Source organism: Medicago sativa, chromosome 6, assembly GCF_051527215.1.
Source record: "Medicago sativa cultivar Bolivia chromosome 6, Bolivia_mono, whole genome shotgun sequence".
Lineage (NCBI taxonomy): Eukaryota > Viridiplantae > Streptophyta > Magnoliopsida > Fabales > Fabaceae > Medicago > Medicago sativa.
The window spans coordinates 56308096-56321364 of record NC_140754.1 but is presented as its reverse complement, the minus strand read 5'-3'; the positions used below and the strand labels follow the sequence as shown (position 1 = coordinate 56321364).

Below are 13269 nucleotides of genomic sequence, written 5' to 3'. Positions count from 1 at the left end.
ACTTCAATGCCTCTTTGACTGACAATGAAGCCTAGCAACTTTCCAGATCTTGCACCAAATGTGCACTTGTTAGGATTCAACCTCAGCTTGTACTTTCTCAATCTTTCAAACATCTTTTTCAAATACACAACATGCTGCTCTTCATCACTTGACTTCACAATCATATCATCAACATATACTTCAATCTCTTTGTGAATCATATCATGAAACAGAGTGGTCATACCCCTTTGATAGGTAGCACCAGCATTTATCAAGCCAAACGGCATCACTTTATAACAGAACGTTCCCCACAGAGTGATGAAGGACGTCTTTTCTCTATCTTCAGGTGACATCCGTATCTGGTTATAGCCAGAGAAACCATCCATGAAGGAGAACATTTTGGATTGAGCAGTACTGTCAACAAGCACATCAATATGAGGCAATGGGAAGTTGTCTTTTGGACTGGCTTTGTTCAGATCTCTGTAATCAACACACATTCGAACTTTCCCATCTTTCTTTGGTACTGGTACAATGTTGGCAATCCACTCAGGATATTCAGCTGTCATGAGGAAGCCCGCATCAATTTGCCTTTGCACCCCAGCCTTGATCTTAAGAGCCATGTCTGGACGAGACCTTCTCAATTTCTGTTTGACAGGAGGACATTCAGGCCTTGTCGGTATCCGATGTTCCACAATCTTGGGATCTAGACCCGGCATATCTTCATAGGACCATACAAAGACATCTGGATAATCATGGAGAAGTTGAGTGATCTTCTTTTTCACCTCTGGCTCAAGTGCAACACCAATCTTGATCTCTCGCTTGTTCTCTTCAGTACCCAGGTTGATGAGCTCAATCTCTTCCTGGTGAGGCTGAATGGCTTTTCTTTCTTGTTCAAGCAGTCGAGTGATCTCATACGGTATCTCTTCATCATCATCCTCATCTTCAGCATCATATACCGGGAATTCAAAATTTGGAGGAACTATAGGGTCACTGTGTTCAACGGGTTTATTATGGTTCAATCTGCATAATATGATTGGGATGATTTTAGAAAGAATGCTTTTCATGCAGATTTTTGAAATTAATAAGAAAATAACAAATGTTTTGGTTTTTTCTGGCATTACCATTATTTCCAAGAAAAAGGCACTAAAAAGTAAAAAACAAAGAGTCGCGAGAAAGACGACAACTTTTATTGATAACGGCAATGCCGAAACAAACATGCCCTTACAATGATATCACTTTCGCCTTGGGCAGAGCGAAAGGATTGTTATTTTGAAAACAACAAAATAAAACCTGAGCAACAAGACACATTACATGGAAGCATGCATGACTAAAGGAACATCAATGGCCTCCCAATTTCTCACAGTGCCTCCTGGTACAACAAATGTAGGCACGTAACTACTCTCAGCAGCATCTTCAGCAATAGCATTGATAAACCCAGCACTGTAGAAAATTCCTGTTGAAACGCCTGAGGTCGGGGAGAATCCAAGGCCCTCTTTGCGCTTGTTTCCCAAAATCTGGATCACTTTGCCCCAGCCGGCAGCCTGCCCTTCTTGAACAGCTTCTGGGCGTCTTTCAATGAGGCCATAGCAGTACCAGCTCTTCGAGGCTCCGCGCCTTCAACAGTCAATCCTTGAAATGACGTCCCTTCAGCGGACCCTGCTTCAACACAAGAGAAAGATGACACTTGGCTAACCAGATATGCTTCTTCACCATGCACAGTGACAAGCTTACCATTCCTCACAAACTTGAGTTTCTGATGCAAAGTAGAAGTTACTGCCCCAGCGTCGTGAATCCACGGTCTTCCGAGGAGACAACTGTAAGAAGCATTGATGTCCATGACCTGGAAAGTGATCTGGAATGTCTCAGGACCAATGGTAATTGGCAAGTCTACTTCCCCAAGAACATCTTTGCGAGATCCGTCGAAAGCTTTAACCAGATAACTGCTTCCCCTCAGAGAAATTCCATGATGACTCAACTGTCTTAGTGTAGATTCAGGCATTACATTCAAGGATGATCCAGTGTCCACAAGCACATTAGATATCATGTCAGACTTGCAGTGCACTGAGATATGCAGAGCCAAATTGTGGAATTTCCCTGCTTCGGGGAGCTCATCGTCACCAAACCCCAAGTTGTTGCAAGCAGTAATGTTACCCACTATTCCATCGAACTGATCCACAGAGACTTCATGATCAACATAGGCCTATTCCAGCACTTTTGTAACGCCCCGAATTTTTAATCCAAGTCATTACTAAAAATAATTTTATTCTTTAGTAAATATGAACATATTTGCTTTTTAAAAATAAATTAATAAAATATTGTCAATAAAAAAGATATCTAGAAGGTAACTATTAAAATAAAATATTAGAAATTATTCATTAAAATTGATTATTACAAGAAAACTAAAATGAACCTCAAAAACGTTTTAAATTACAATTTAAGAAAAACCCAACTTTATTTCCCCGCGCACGTACAAGCTAAACATCATTCCTGATTCAAATCTTCAAATTCATCAATACCTAAAATGTTGGTTGTAAGGGGTCAGTATTCCTAAACCACAAAAATACAATCATATAGACATAAAGGCACAAGATAAGAAGAACAATAAAACACTCACCACATAAAAGTCACAAGCTCAATATAAATAACAGAAATCAAAATAAAATAAATTTATGCAAATGATGCATGAGATGCAACTAGACCATGATCCGGATATCGCCCCAATTGGCATAATAATATAATTGCCCCATTTGGCACCTAAAGACAAATCGCCCCATTTGACAGAATAATAAATCGCCCCAATTGGCACACTGATAAATCGCCCCAATTGGCACAGTGATAATCGCCCCAATTGGCACAATGATAATCGCCCCATTTGGCACCTATGACACAACTATATGCCATGCTATGCATGATGTATAATCTTTTGTAATCATCATCACTTTCACAACTTCAATCAAAATTCAAACTTTCTTTCAAAGCTTCATCAAATCATCTTTTCTTTAACACAAATAACTCAAACACAATGCCATGCTATGCCACAAAAGATGATACTATTCCACCACACATGAAATGCAATAAAAACATATATTTCATTCTTTTATTTATATTCAAGTTTTCTCCTCTTATTAGGATAAGGGTTCTACGTTCAACTTAGCTTATGAGATTATGAATATATAATTGTACGGAATACCGCCCTTACCTTTGGGTGATTTTCCTTTGACAAACGACGTCCCTAAGGTTGATTCCAAATCAAACGCACGAGCAAGTTTGAGGTTCTTATGATATTGCACGAAGGTAAAACGGTTGCGGCAACATGGAGATGTTGGATGAAAATGGTTTAGGCGTGTAATGCTCTACAAGGGTTAGGTGTCTTCATGATTCCTTTCAGTTAGATGATGTTTTGGAATTGGGTGAATTAATTAGAACTTGTGGTATTCATGCTACGGTGGAGGCTGAATTTTGGAATAGCTAAGGTGGATCTAGAATTTGATGAGGATACAAAATAAATGAATAAACGGATGGCTAACTAAAGAGGGTTAAAAATGGAGTTAAGAGGATGTCAAGGGGTGATTATGTAGGACAACACTTCTGGTACAAAATGAATAGGCCAATCTCCTTTTTTAGTCAAACGAGTTTCTACTAAAAGAATGATGACATATGGGATTTTTACCGACAAGAAAATAAAGAAGAGTAATTAGAATTAGTTAATTCGGTCAAAATACTCATAAATTAGATTGAGCGAATTATAGGCAGGTAAGGAGACTTCTGAAATTAATTAATTGAGTGAATAATGGATATTCATGACCCTTTATTTTGCAGGGGAGGTAGACAAAGGAGATGGAATTATTGTACCCAAGCTGCACTCTTTGGCTAATCACGTAAAGGAGAGAAGAATTTGGACATAGGAATTATGTTAGTAACAATCCATAGGAAAATAAGGATGAAGTTTAATTGCTGGGATTTACCTAACTCTATACATATAGTAAAACTAAGAGATTAATTAGTGAACGCTTGCAAAAGTCATCATGACTAACCACGGTTCTACCAACCGAAATTCTATTAGTAAGATGAATAAATAATACTAGTTTATCCCTTCAAATTTAATTAAATAGACTATATTAAAATTACCTCGAGGGTTCCAAGTAAAAAGAATATATAAACTATATAATAATAATAATAATAATAATAATAATAATAATAATAATAATAATAATAATAATAATAATGATAATATTATAAAATATCGGGGTGTTACATTATTACCCCCTTAAAATAGTTTCGTCCTCGAAACTAGAGAAATAAAAGATTAGCGTCGAGTTCCCTCATTAAATAAATTCATTAGAGAGTAAGAATGGCAAAAATGACTTCATAAAAGAAGAAGTTGAAATATTCTAAGACATAAAAAAATATTTTGTCAAATTAAATAAAATCAAACCATCTACACATTAAAATAAAATTCAAGGGTCTTACAGTATACATACAAAACGGTTTATGGAAACTAGACAATCAGGAAAATATTAAGATAGGGTTTCCAAAAACATCTTGCGAAAAATCATTGAACATTTCTCTTTTAAATTCACTCTCAAAAAGCACTTTTAAATAATTTTGAAAAGAGAAAAAAAAAATTAATTAAGCTAATCCTCTCAATGGATAACAAAATCAGAATTTTAAATACTACAAAAATATCATAGGAAAATAAAACTCTACTTCTCCGCTGCGCACTCTGATAACAAATCAGTATGACAAACTTGAGTAGGTTTTTCGATCTATGAAAAATAGAAATAAGAAAAATAAAATATTTTAGGGTAACACCAACAATAAATAGTTCCTAAGAACGTAGGTTTTAGACAAAATACTAAGAAAATAATCGATAGAAACTTAAGAGAAATAACACCCTGGGCAGATAAGAAATTTTCCATTCCTTTAAAAAAAATTATAAATAAAAAAAATAAAAAGGTTATATCAAAATACTTCAAGAAGATGAGGTCAAAATATTTCAAAAGACTTTATATATAGAAACAGTCACAACATAGAATCGAGAAAATAGAAAATCATGGGAGGTCGGATTTTTAAAATTTCTTATTGAGGTAAATATTGCAATCAAAATCGGGTGGCTAACCTTTTGGATAAGATGTCCTATTAACTTTGCACGCTTCAACAATTAGCGAAACTTGTCCATCCCAACTACCATGATCTCGTCTGCCATTAGCAAGAGATTGAGGTGGCCAGTCCCTCAAGTTGCCAATAAAAAGACCTTAATCATAATAGCGGTATAGACAATCCTATCACAATTGTCATACCATATCCTATGTGCATTTAGTGTTCAATAAACTTCCTATTAATCATTAAAATGATTTCCTCACTCGTCGTGAAAAAAAAATGTGGTTTTTGAAGTCTAAGATCAATACTTTATGACTAGATCCTAAATCACACACTCAACAACTAAGGAAATCATTTAGACAAGATTCAAGAGGTGTTAGGACACACACAATCTATTTAGAAAGAATGATGAGTTATCTTAATTCCATATTTTAACCAAGTCAGAAAATGTTTCTATAGTCTATGCATAACTTTAGGGTTCCAAGCACTATCTTTTGAATTAGCATTATATCAAAATGAGATTAGATAATAAAGTCAATAGAAAAGGATCATCAACTACACAACAAGCATAATGCAGACATACAAGACATGCACTCACAACATTTTTCATATCCACCATTCTTTTACTACATTCATACCAAATCATAACTATAATTCTCCAATTTCATCTTATCCAATCTATAAGCAGAATTCATCTTAAACAAAATAAATCTTTTAATTATATTAACTTCTTAAAAGTTATTTCATCCACACTTTGCAAAAAAAATCAAATATAGAACCAATATATCAAGTAGAGAATATCAACTAAATAAATAAAACAGAAAAATAATATAGAAATAAATGGCACACTACTAAGGAGAAAACAACAACGTCAAACATTCTTATCAATAACATTTTTTTCTAACAAAATTAGAATTCAAAACCCACACAATTTTAATAAGGAAAATACATAAAAATTGTCTAACACCATATATCTTCATAATGTTTATTTAAATTCAAGATCATCAATCACAACTTTCACACATTCAGCAGAAATTCATTGCACACATATATACTACAATTCAACTTGCAAGGTCAAAATACCAATTAATGTAGTCAAAACATACTCTTTATAATAATAAAATCATTTCAGAAATTACTAGTACTCATCATGTCTCATGTATGATAAGAAGAAATCAACCAATAAAATAATTAAGTACAAGATTAACTAGTTTATGAAATTACCCAAAATTATTTAACTAATTAATTATCAAAGTACAACTTTTTTTTTAGCGTCAAAGTAATAAAATAAGTCAAACATATATAATCATCTCCAGATTTTTGTGATATTACTCACTTAGAATTTACCTTTTTTTTTTTTTTACTGATACAATTTATACTAACTTAATCTACGCATGATTGATTTATGAATCTGAAACATAAAAAACTTAAACTCTTGTTAATTTAATATTAACAAAACTTCCCTCTAAAAATGTTTTAATCTAACAATTAACACAACATAAAAAAAATAAAACTATATCACAAAAATATTCTGAAATCTAAGCACTTTAAAAAAAATATTATCTTCCAGCACTTTCAATGCTCTACAAAGTTTCATTTTCAAAATTGTTCACTCAATCCTGAATTCTTTCGTTTCCTCCATTAATTAATTCATAACCAAAGTTTTAAAGTAATAAGGAAAACGATTATCTTGATTAATTCTTAAATATTATTTCATTATTTGTCACATAAATTTCTATTATAATATTACTTTAAATTGGCCACATAATGATACAAGTCAACAGGAGAAAAACACACATCTATCTTAAAGAAAACGTAGAGCACTAATATAAGAAAAATAACAATATCAAAATCAATACAGACAACAAAAAACAAGCATTGATGTACAAGATATTTCACCTTACACAAGAATAATAAAGATACCATTGAATACATTCTAAAAACTAACTTATTTGACAGTAAAATTGACACAATTTTTTTTTCTTTTGAATTACTACATAAATATTCCCTAAGAATTTTAATTATTAGAAAATTCATCATAAAAATAATTTACTCCAAAAAGTTATAACACCAAAAATTACTCGACAAATATTTCACACAAGAAAATAGTTTCTAACCTATAATCATTAAAATTATTTCCTTAACTAAAGATTTTAAAAAGAAAAAAAAAATCATAGTTCTAAAAATTAAAAGTATTTCATTTGAGTTTCTTAACAACCACTTTAAAACAACAAGAAATCACCAAAATCATTTTACAATAAATATGTAAAGAATCATTCACCGATCACCATAATTAAAATAAAAATCAACCACAAAGAATCACACAAACACTATAAGAAAATAATCTACCAGAAAATCAAACAAACACAAATTAATCAAGACATGCGTCATGCAAGATCGTCCCACCCCAAAATATTTGTCCGAGGATTATTGCTCTCATACCATAATGTAACGCCCCGAATTTTTAATCCAAGTCATTACTAAAAATAATTTTATTCTTTAGTAAATATGAACATATTTGCTTTTTAAAAATAAATTAATAAAATATTGTCAATAAAAAAGATATCTAGAAGGTAACTATTAAAATAAAATATTAGAAATTATTCATTAAAATTGATTATTACAAGAAAACTAAAATGAACCTCAAAAACGTTTTAAATTACAATTTAAGAAAAACCCAACTTTATTTCCCCGCGCACGTACAAGCTAAACATCATTCCTGATTCAAATCTTCAAATTCATCAATACCTAAAATGTTGGTTGTAAGGGGTCAGTATTCCTAAACCACAAAAATACAATCATATAGACATAAAGGCACAAGATAAGAAGAACAATAAAACACTCACCACATAAAAGTCAAAAGCTCAATATAAATAACAGAAATCAAAATAAAATAAATTTATGCAAATGATGCATGAGATGCAACTAGACCATGATCCGGATATCGCCCCAATTGGCATAATAATATAATCGCCCCATTTGGCACCTAAAGACAAATCGCCCCATTTGACAGAATAATAAATCGCCCCAATTGGCACACTGATAAATCGCCCCAATTGACACAGTGATAATCGCCCCAATTGGCACAATGATAATCGCCCCATTTGGCACCTATGACACAACTATATGCCATGCTATGCATGATGTATAATCTTTTGTAATCATCATCACTTTCACAACTTCAATCAAAATTCAAACTTTCTTTCAAAGCTTCATCAAATCATCTTTTCTTTAACACAATGCCATGCTATGCCACAAAAGATGATACTATTCCACCACACATGAAATGCAATAAAAACATATATTTCATTCTTTTATTTATATTCAAGTTTTCTCCTCTTATTAGGATAAGGGTTCTACGTTCAACTTAGCTTATGAGATTATGAATATATAATTGTACGGAATACCGCCCTTACCTTTGGGTGATTTTCCTTTGACAAACGACGTCACTAAGGTTGATTCCAAATCAAACGCACAAGCAAGTTTGAGGTTCTTATGATATTGCACGAAGGTAAAACGGTTGCGGCAACATGGAGATGTTGGATGAAAATGGTTTAGGCGTGTAATGCTCTACAAGGGTTAGGTGTCTTCATGATTCCTTTCAGTTAGATGATGTTTTGGAATTGGGTGAATTAATTAGAACTTGTGGTATTCATGCTACGGTGGAGGCTGAATTTTGGAATAGCTAAGGTGGATCTAGAATTTGATGAGGATACAAAATAAATGAATAAACGGATGGCTAACTAAAGAGGGTTAAAAATGGAGTTAAGAGGATGTCAAGGGGTGATTATGTAGGACAACACTTCTGGTACAAAATGAATAGGCCAATCTCCTTTTTTGGTCAAACGAGTTTCTACTAAAAGAATGATGACATATGGGATTTTTACCGACAAGAAAATAAAGAAGAGTAATTAGAATTAGTTAATTCGGTCAAAATACTCATAAATTAGATTGAGCGAATTATAGGCAGGTAAGGAGACTTCTGAAATTAATTAATTGAGTGAATAATGGATATTCATGACCCTTTATTTTGCAGGGGAGGTAGACAAAGGAGATGGAATTATTGTACCCAAGCTGCACTCTTTGGCTAATCACGTAAAGGAGAGAAGAATTTGGACATAGGAATTATGTTAGTAACAATCCATAGGAAAATAAGGATGAAGTTTAATTGCTGGGATTTACCTAACTCTATACATATAGTAAAACTAAGAGATTAATTAGTGAACGCTTGCAAAAGTCATCATGACTAACCACGGTTCTACCAACCGAAATTCTATTAGTAAGATGAATAAATAATACTAGTTTATCCCTTCAAATTTAATTAAATAGACTATATTAAAATTACCTCGAGGGTTCCAAGTAAAAAGAATATATAAACTATATATAATAATAATAATAATAATAATAATAATAATGATAACATTATAAAATATCGGAATGTAACGCCCCGAATTTTTAATCCAAGTCATTACTAAAAATAATTTTATTCTTTAGTAAATATGAACATATTTGCTTTTTAAAAATAAATTAATAAAATATTGTCAATAAAAAAGATATCTAGAAGGTAACTATTAAAATAAAATATTAGAAATTATTCATTAAAATTGATTATTACAAGAAAACTAAAATGAACCTCAAAAACGTTTTAAATTACAATTTAAGAAAAACCCAACTTTATTTCCCCGCGCACGTACAAGCTAAACATCATTCCTGATTCAAATCTTCAAATTCATCAATACCTAAAATGTTGGTTGTAAGGGGTCAGTATTCCTAAACCACAAAAATACAATCATATAGACATAAAGGCACAAGATAAGAAGAACAATAAAACACTCACCACATAAAAGTCACAAGCTCAATATAAATAACAGAAATCAAAATAAAATAAATTTATGCAAATGATGCATGAGATGCAACTAGACCATGATCCGGATATCGCCCCAATTGGCATAATAATATAATCGCCCCATTTGGCACCTAAAGACAAATCGCCCCATTTGACAGAATAATAAATCGCCCCAATTGGCACACTGATAAATCGCCCCAATTGGCACAGTGATAATCGCCCCAATTGGCACAATGATAATCGCCCCATTTGGCACCTATGACACAACTATATGCCATGCTATGCATGATGTATAATCTTTTGTAATCATCATCACTTTCACAACTTCAATCAAAATTCAAACTTTCTTTCAAAGCTTCATCAAATCATCTTTTCTTTAACACAAATAACTCAAACACAATGCCATGCTATGCCACAAAAGATGATACTATTCCACCACACATGAAATGCAATAAAAACATATATTTCATTCTTTTATTTATATTCAAGTTTTCTCCTCTTATTAGGATAAGGGTTCTACGTTCAACTTAGCTTATGAGATTATGAATATATAATTGTACGGAATACCGCCCTTACCTTTGGGTGATTTTCCTTTGACAAACGACGTCCCTAAGGTTGATTCCAAATCAAACGCACGAGCAAGTTTGAGGTTCTTATGATATTGCACGAAGGTAAAACGGTTGCGGCAACATGGAGATGTTGGATGAAAATGGTTTAGGCGTGTAATGCTCTACAAGGGTTAGGTGTCTTCATGATTCCTTTCAGTTAGATGATGTTTTGGAATTGGGTGAATTAATTAGAACTTGTGGTATTCATGCTACGGTGGAGGCTGAATTTTGGAATAGCTAAGGTGGATCTAGAATTTGATGAGGATACAAAATAAATGAATAAACGGATGGCTAACTAAAGAGGGTTAAAAATGGAGTTAAGAGGATGTCAAGGGGTGATTATGTAGGACAACACTTCTGGTACAAAATGAATAGGCCAATCTCCTTTTTTGGTCAAACGAGTTTCTACTAAAAGAATGATGACATATGGGATTTTTACCAACAAGAAAATAAAGAAGAGTAATTAGAATTAGTTAATTCGGTCAAAATACTCATAAATTAGATTGAGCGAATTATAGGCAGGTAAGGAGACTTCTGAAATTAATTAATTGAGTGAATAATGGATATTCATGACCCTTTATATTGCAGGGGAGGTAGACAAAGGAGATGGAATTATTGTACCCAAGCTGCACTCTTTGGCTAATCACGTAAAGGAGAGAAGAATTTGGACATAGGAATTATGTTAGTAACAATCCATAGGAAAATAAGGATGAAGTTTAATTGCTGGGATTTACCTAACTCTATACATATAGTAAAACTAAGAGATTAATTAGTGAACGCTTGCAAAAGTCATCATGACTAACCACGGTTCTACCAACCGAAATTCTATTAGTAAGATGAATAAATAATACTAGTTTATCCCTTCAAATTTAATTAAATAGACTATATTAAAATTACCTCGAGGGTTCCAAGTAAAAAGAATATATAAACTATATAATAATAATAATAATAATAATAATAATAATAATAATAATAATAATAATGATAATATTATAAAATATCGGAATGTAACGCCCCGAATTTTTAATCCAAGTCATTACTAAAAATAATTTTATTCTTTAGTAAATATGAACATATTTGCTTTTTAAAAATAAATTAATAAAATATTGTCAATAAAAAAGATATCTAGAAGGTAACTATTAAAATAAAATATTAGAAATTATTCATTAAAATTGATTATTACAAGAAAACTAAAATGAACCTCAAAAACGTTTTAAATTACAATTTAAGAAAAACCCAACTTTATTTCCCCGCGCACGTACAAGCTAAACATCATTCCTGATTCAAATCTTCAAATTCATCAATACCTAAAATGTTGGTTGTAAGGGGTCAGTATTCCTAAACCACAAAAATACAATCATATAGACATAAAGACAATAAAACACTCACCACATAAAAGTCAAAAGCTCAATATAAATAACAGAAATCAAAATAAAATAAATTTATGCAAATGATGCATGAGATGCAACTAGACCATGATCCGGATATCGCCCCAATTGGCATAATAATATAATCGCCCCATTTGGCACCTAAAGACAAATCGCCCCATTTGACAGAATAATAAATCGCCCCAATTGGCACACTGATAAATCGCCCCAATTGGCACAGTGATAATCGCCCCAATTGGCACAATGATAATCGCCCCATTTGGCACCTATGACACAACTATATGCCATGCTATGCATGATGTATAATCTTTTGTAATCATCATCACTTTCACAACTTCAATCAAAATTCAAACTTTCTTTCAAAGCTTCATCAAATCATCTTTTCTTTAACACAAATAACTCAAACACAATGCCATGCTATGCCACAAAAGATGATACTATTCCACCACACATGAAATGCAATAAAAACATATATTTCATTCTTTTATTTATATTCAAGTTTTCTCCTCTTATTAGGATAAGGGTTCTACGTTCAACTTAGCTTATGAGATTATGAATATATAATTGTACGGAATACTGCCCTTACCTTTGGGTGATTTTCCTTTGACAAACGACGTCCCTAAGGTTGATTCCAAATCAAACGCACGAGCAAGTTTGAGGTTCTTATGATATTGCACGAAGGTAAAACGGTTGCGGCAACATGGAGATGTTGGATGAAAATGGTTTAGGCGTGTAATGCTCTACAAGGGTTAGGTGTCTTCATGATTCCTTTCAGTTAGATGATGTTTTGGAATTGGGTGAATTAATTAGAACTTGTGGTATTCATGCTACGGTGGAGGCTGAATTTTGGAATAGCTAAGGTGGATCTAGAATTTGATGAGGATACAAAATAAATGAATAAACGGATGGCTAACTAAAGAGGGTTAAAAATGGAGTTAAGAGGATGTCAAGGGGTGATTATGTAGGACAACACTTCTGGTACAAAATGAATAGGCCAATCTCCTTTTTTGGTCAAACGAGTTTCTACTAAAAGAATGATGACATATGGGATTTTTACCGACAAGAAAATAAAGAAGAGTAATTAGAATTAGTTAATTCGGTCAAAATACTCATAAATTAGATTGAGCGAATTATAGGCAGGTAAGGAGACTTCTGAAATTAATTAATTGAGTGAATAATGGATATTCATGACCCTTTATTTTGCAGGGGAGGTAGACAAAGGAGATGGAATTATTGTACCCAAGCTGCACTCTTTGGCTAATCACGTAAAGGAGAGAAGAATTTGGACATAGGAATTATGTTAGTAACAATCCATAGGAAAATAAGGATGAAGTTTAATTGCTGGGAT

At 32.5% G+C, this 13269-nt stretch overlaps 3 long non-coding RNA genes across 3 annotated transcripts; all 3 read right to left on the bottom strand.

Moving 5' to 3' along the window:
- Positions 1 to 2312: 2312 nt before the first annotated feature.
- LOC146915815 (uncharacterized) lies at positions 2313 to 3556 on the bottom strand. The gene is made up of 2 exons (XR_015013585.1): positions 3179 to 3556; positions 2313 to 2495 (listed from the first exon to the last, which is right to left on the bottom strand). It is a non-coding gene; the product is annotated as an uncharacterized LOC146915815 (long non-coding RNA).
- Positions 3557 to 9635: 6079 nt separating this feature from the next.
- LOC146915814 (uncharacterized) lies at positions 9636 to 10879 on the bottom strand. The gene is made up of 2 exons (XR_015013584.1): positions 10502 to 10879; positions 9636 to 9818 (listed from the first exon to the last, which is right to left on the bottom strand). It is a non-coding gene; the product is annotated as an uncharacterized LOC146915814 (long non-coding RNA).
- Positions 10880 to 11657: 778 nt separating this feature from the next.
- LOC146915813 (uncharacterized) lies at positions 11658 to 12885 on the bottom strand. Its single transcript, XR_015013583.1, has 2 exons — positions 12508 to 12885; positions 11658 to 11840 (listed from the first exon to the last, which is right to left on the bottom strand). It is a non-coding gene; the product is annotated as an uncharacterized LOC146915813 (long non-coding RNA).
- Positions 12886 to 13269: the final 384 nt, after the last annotated feature.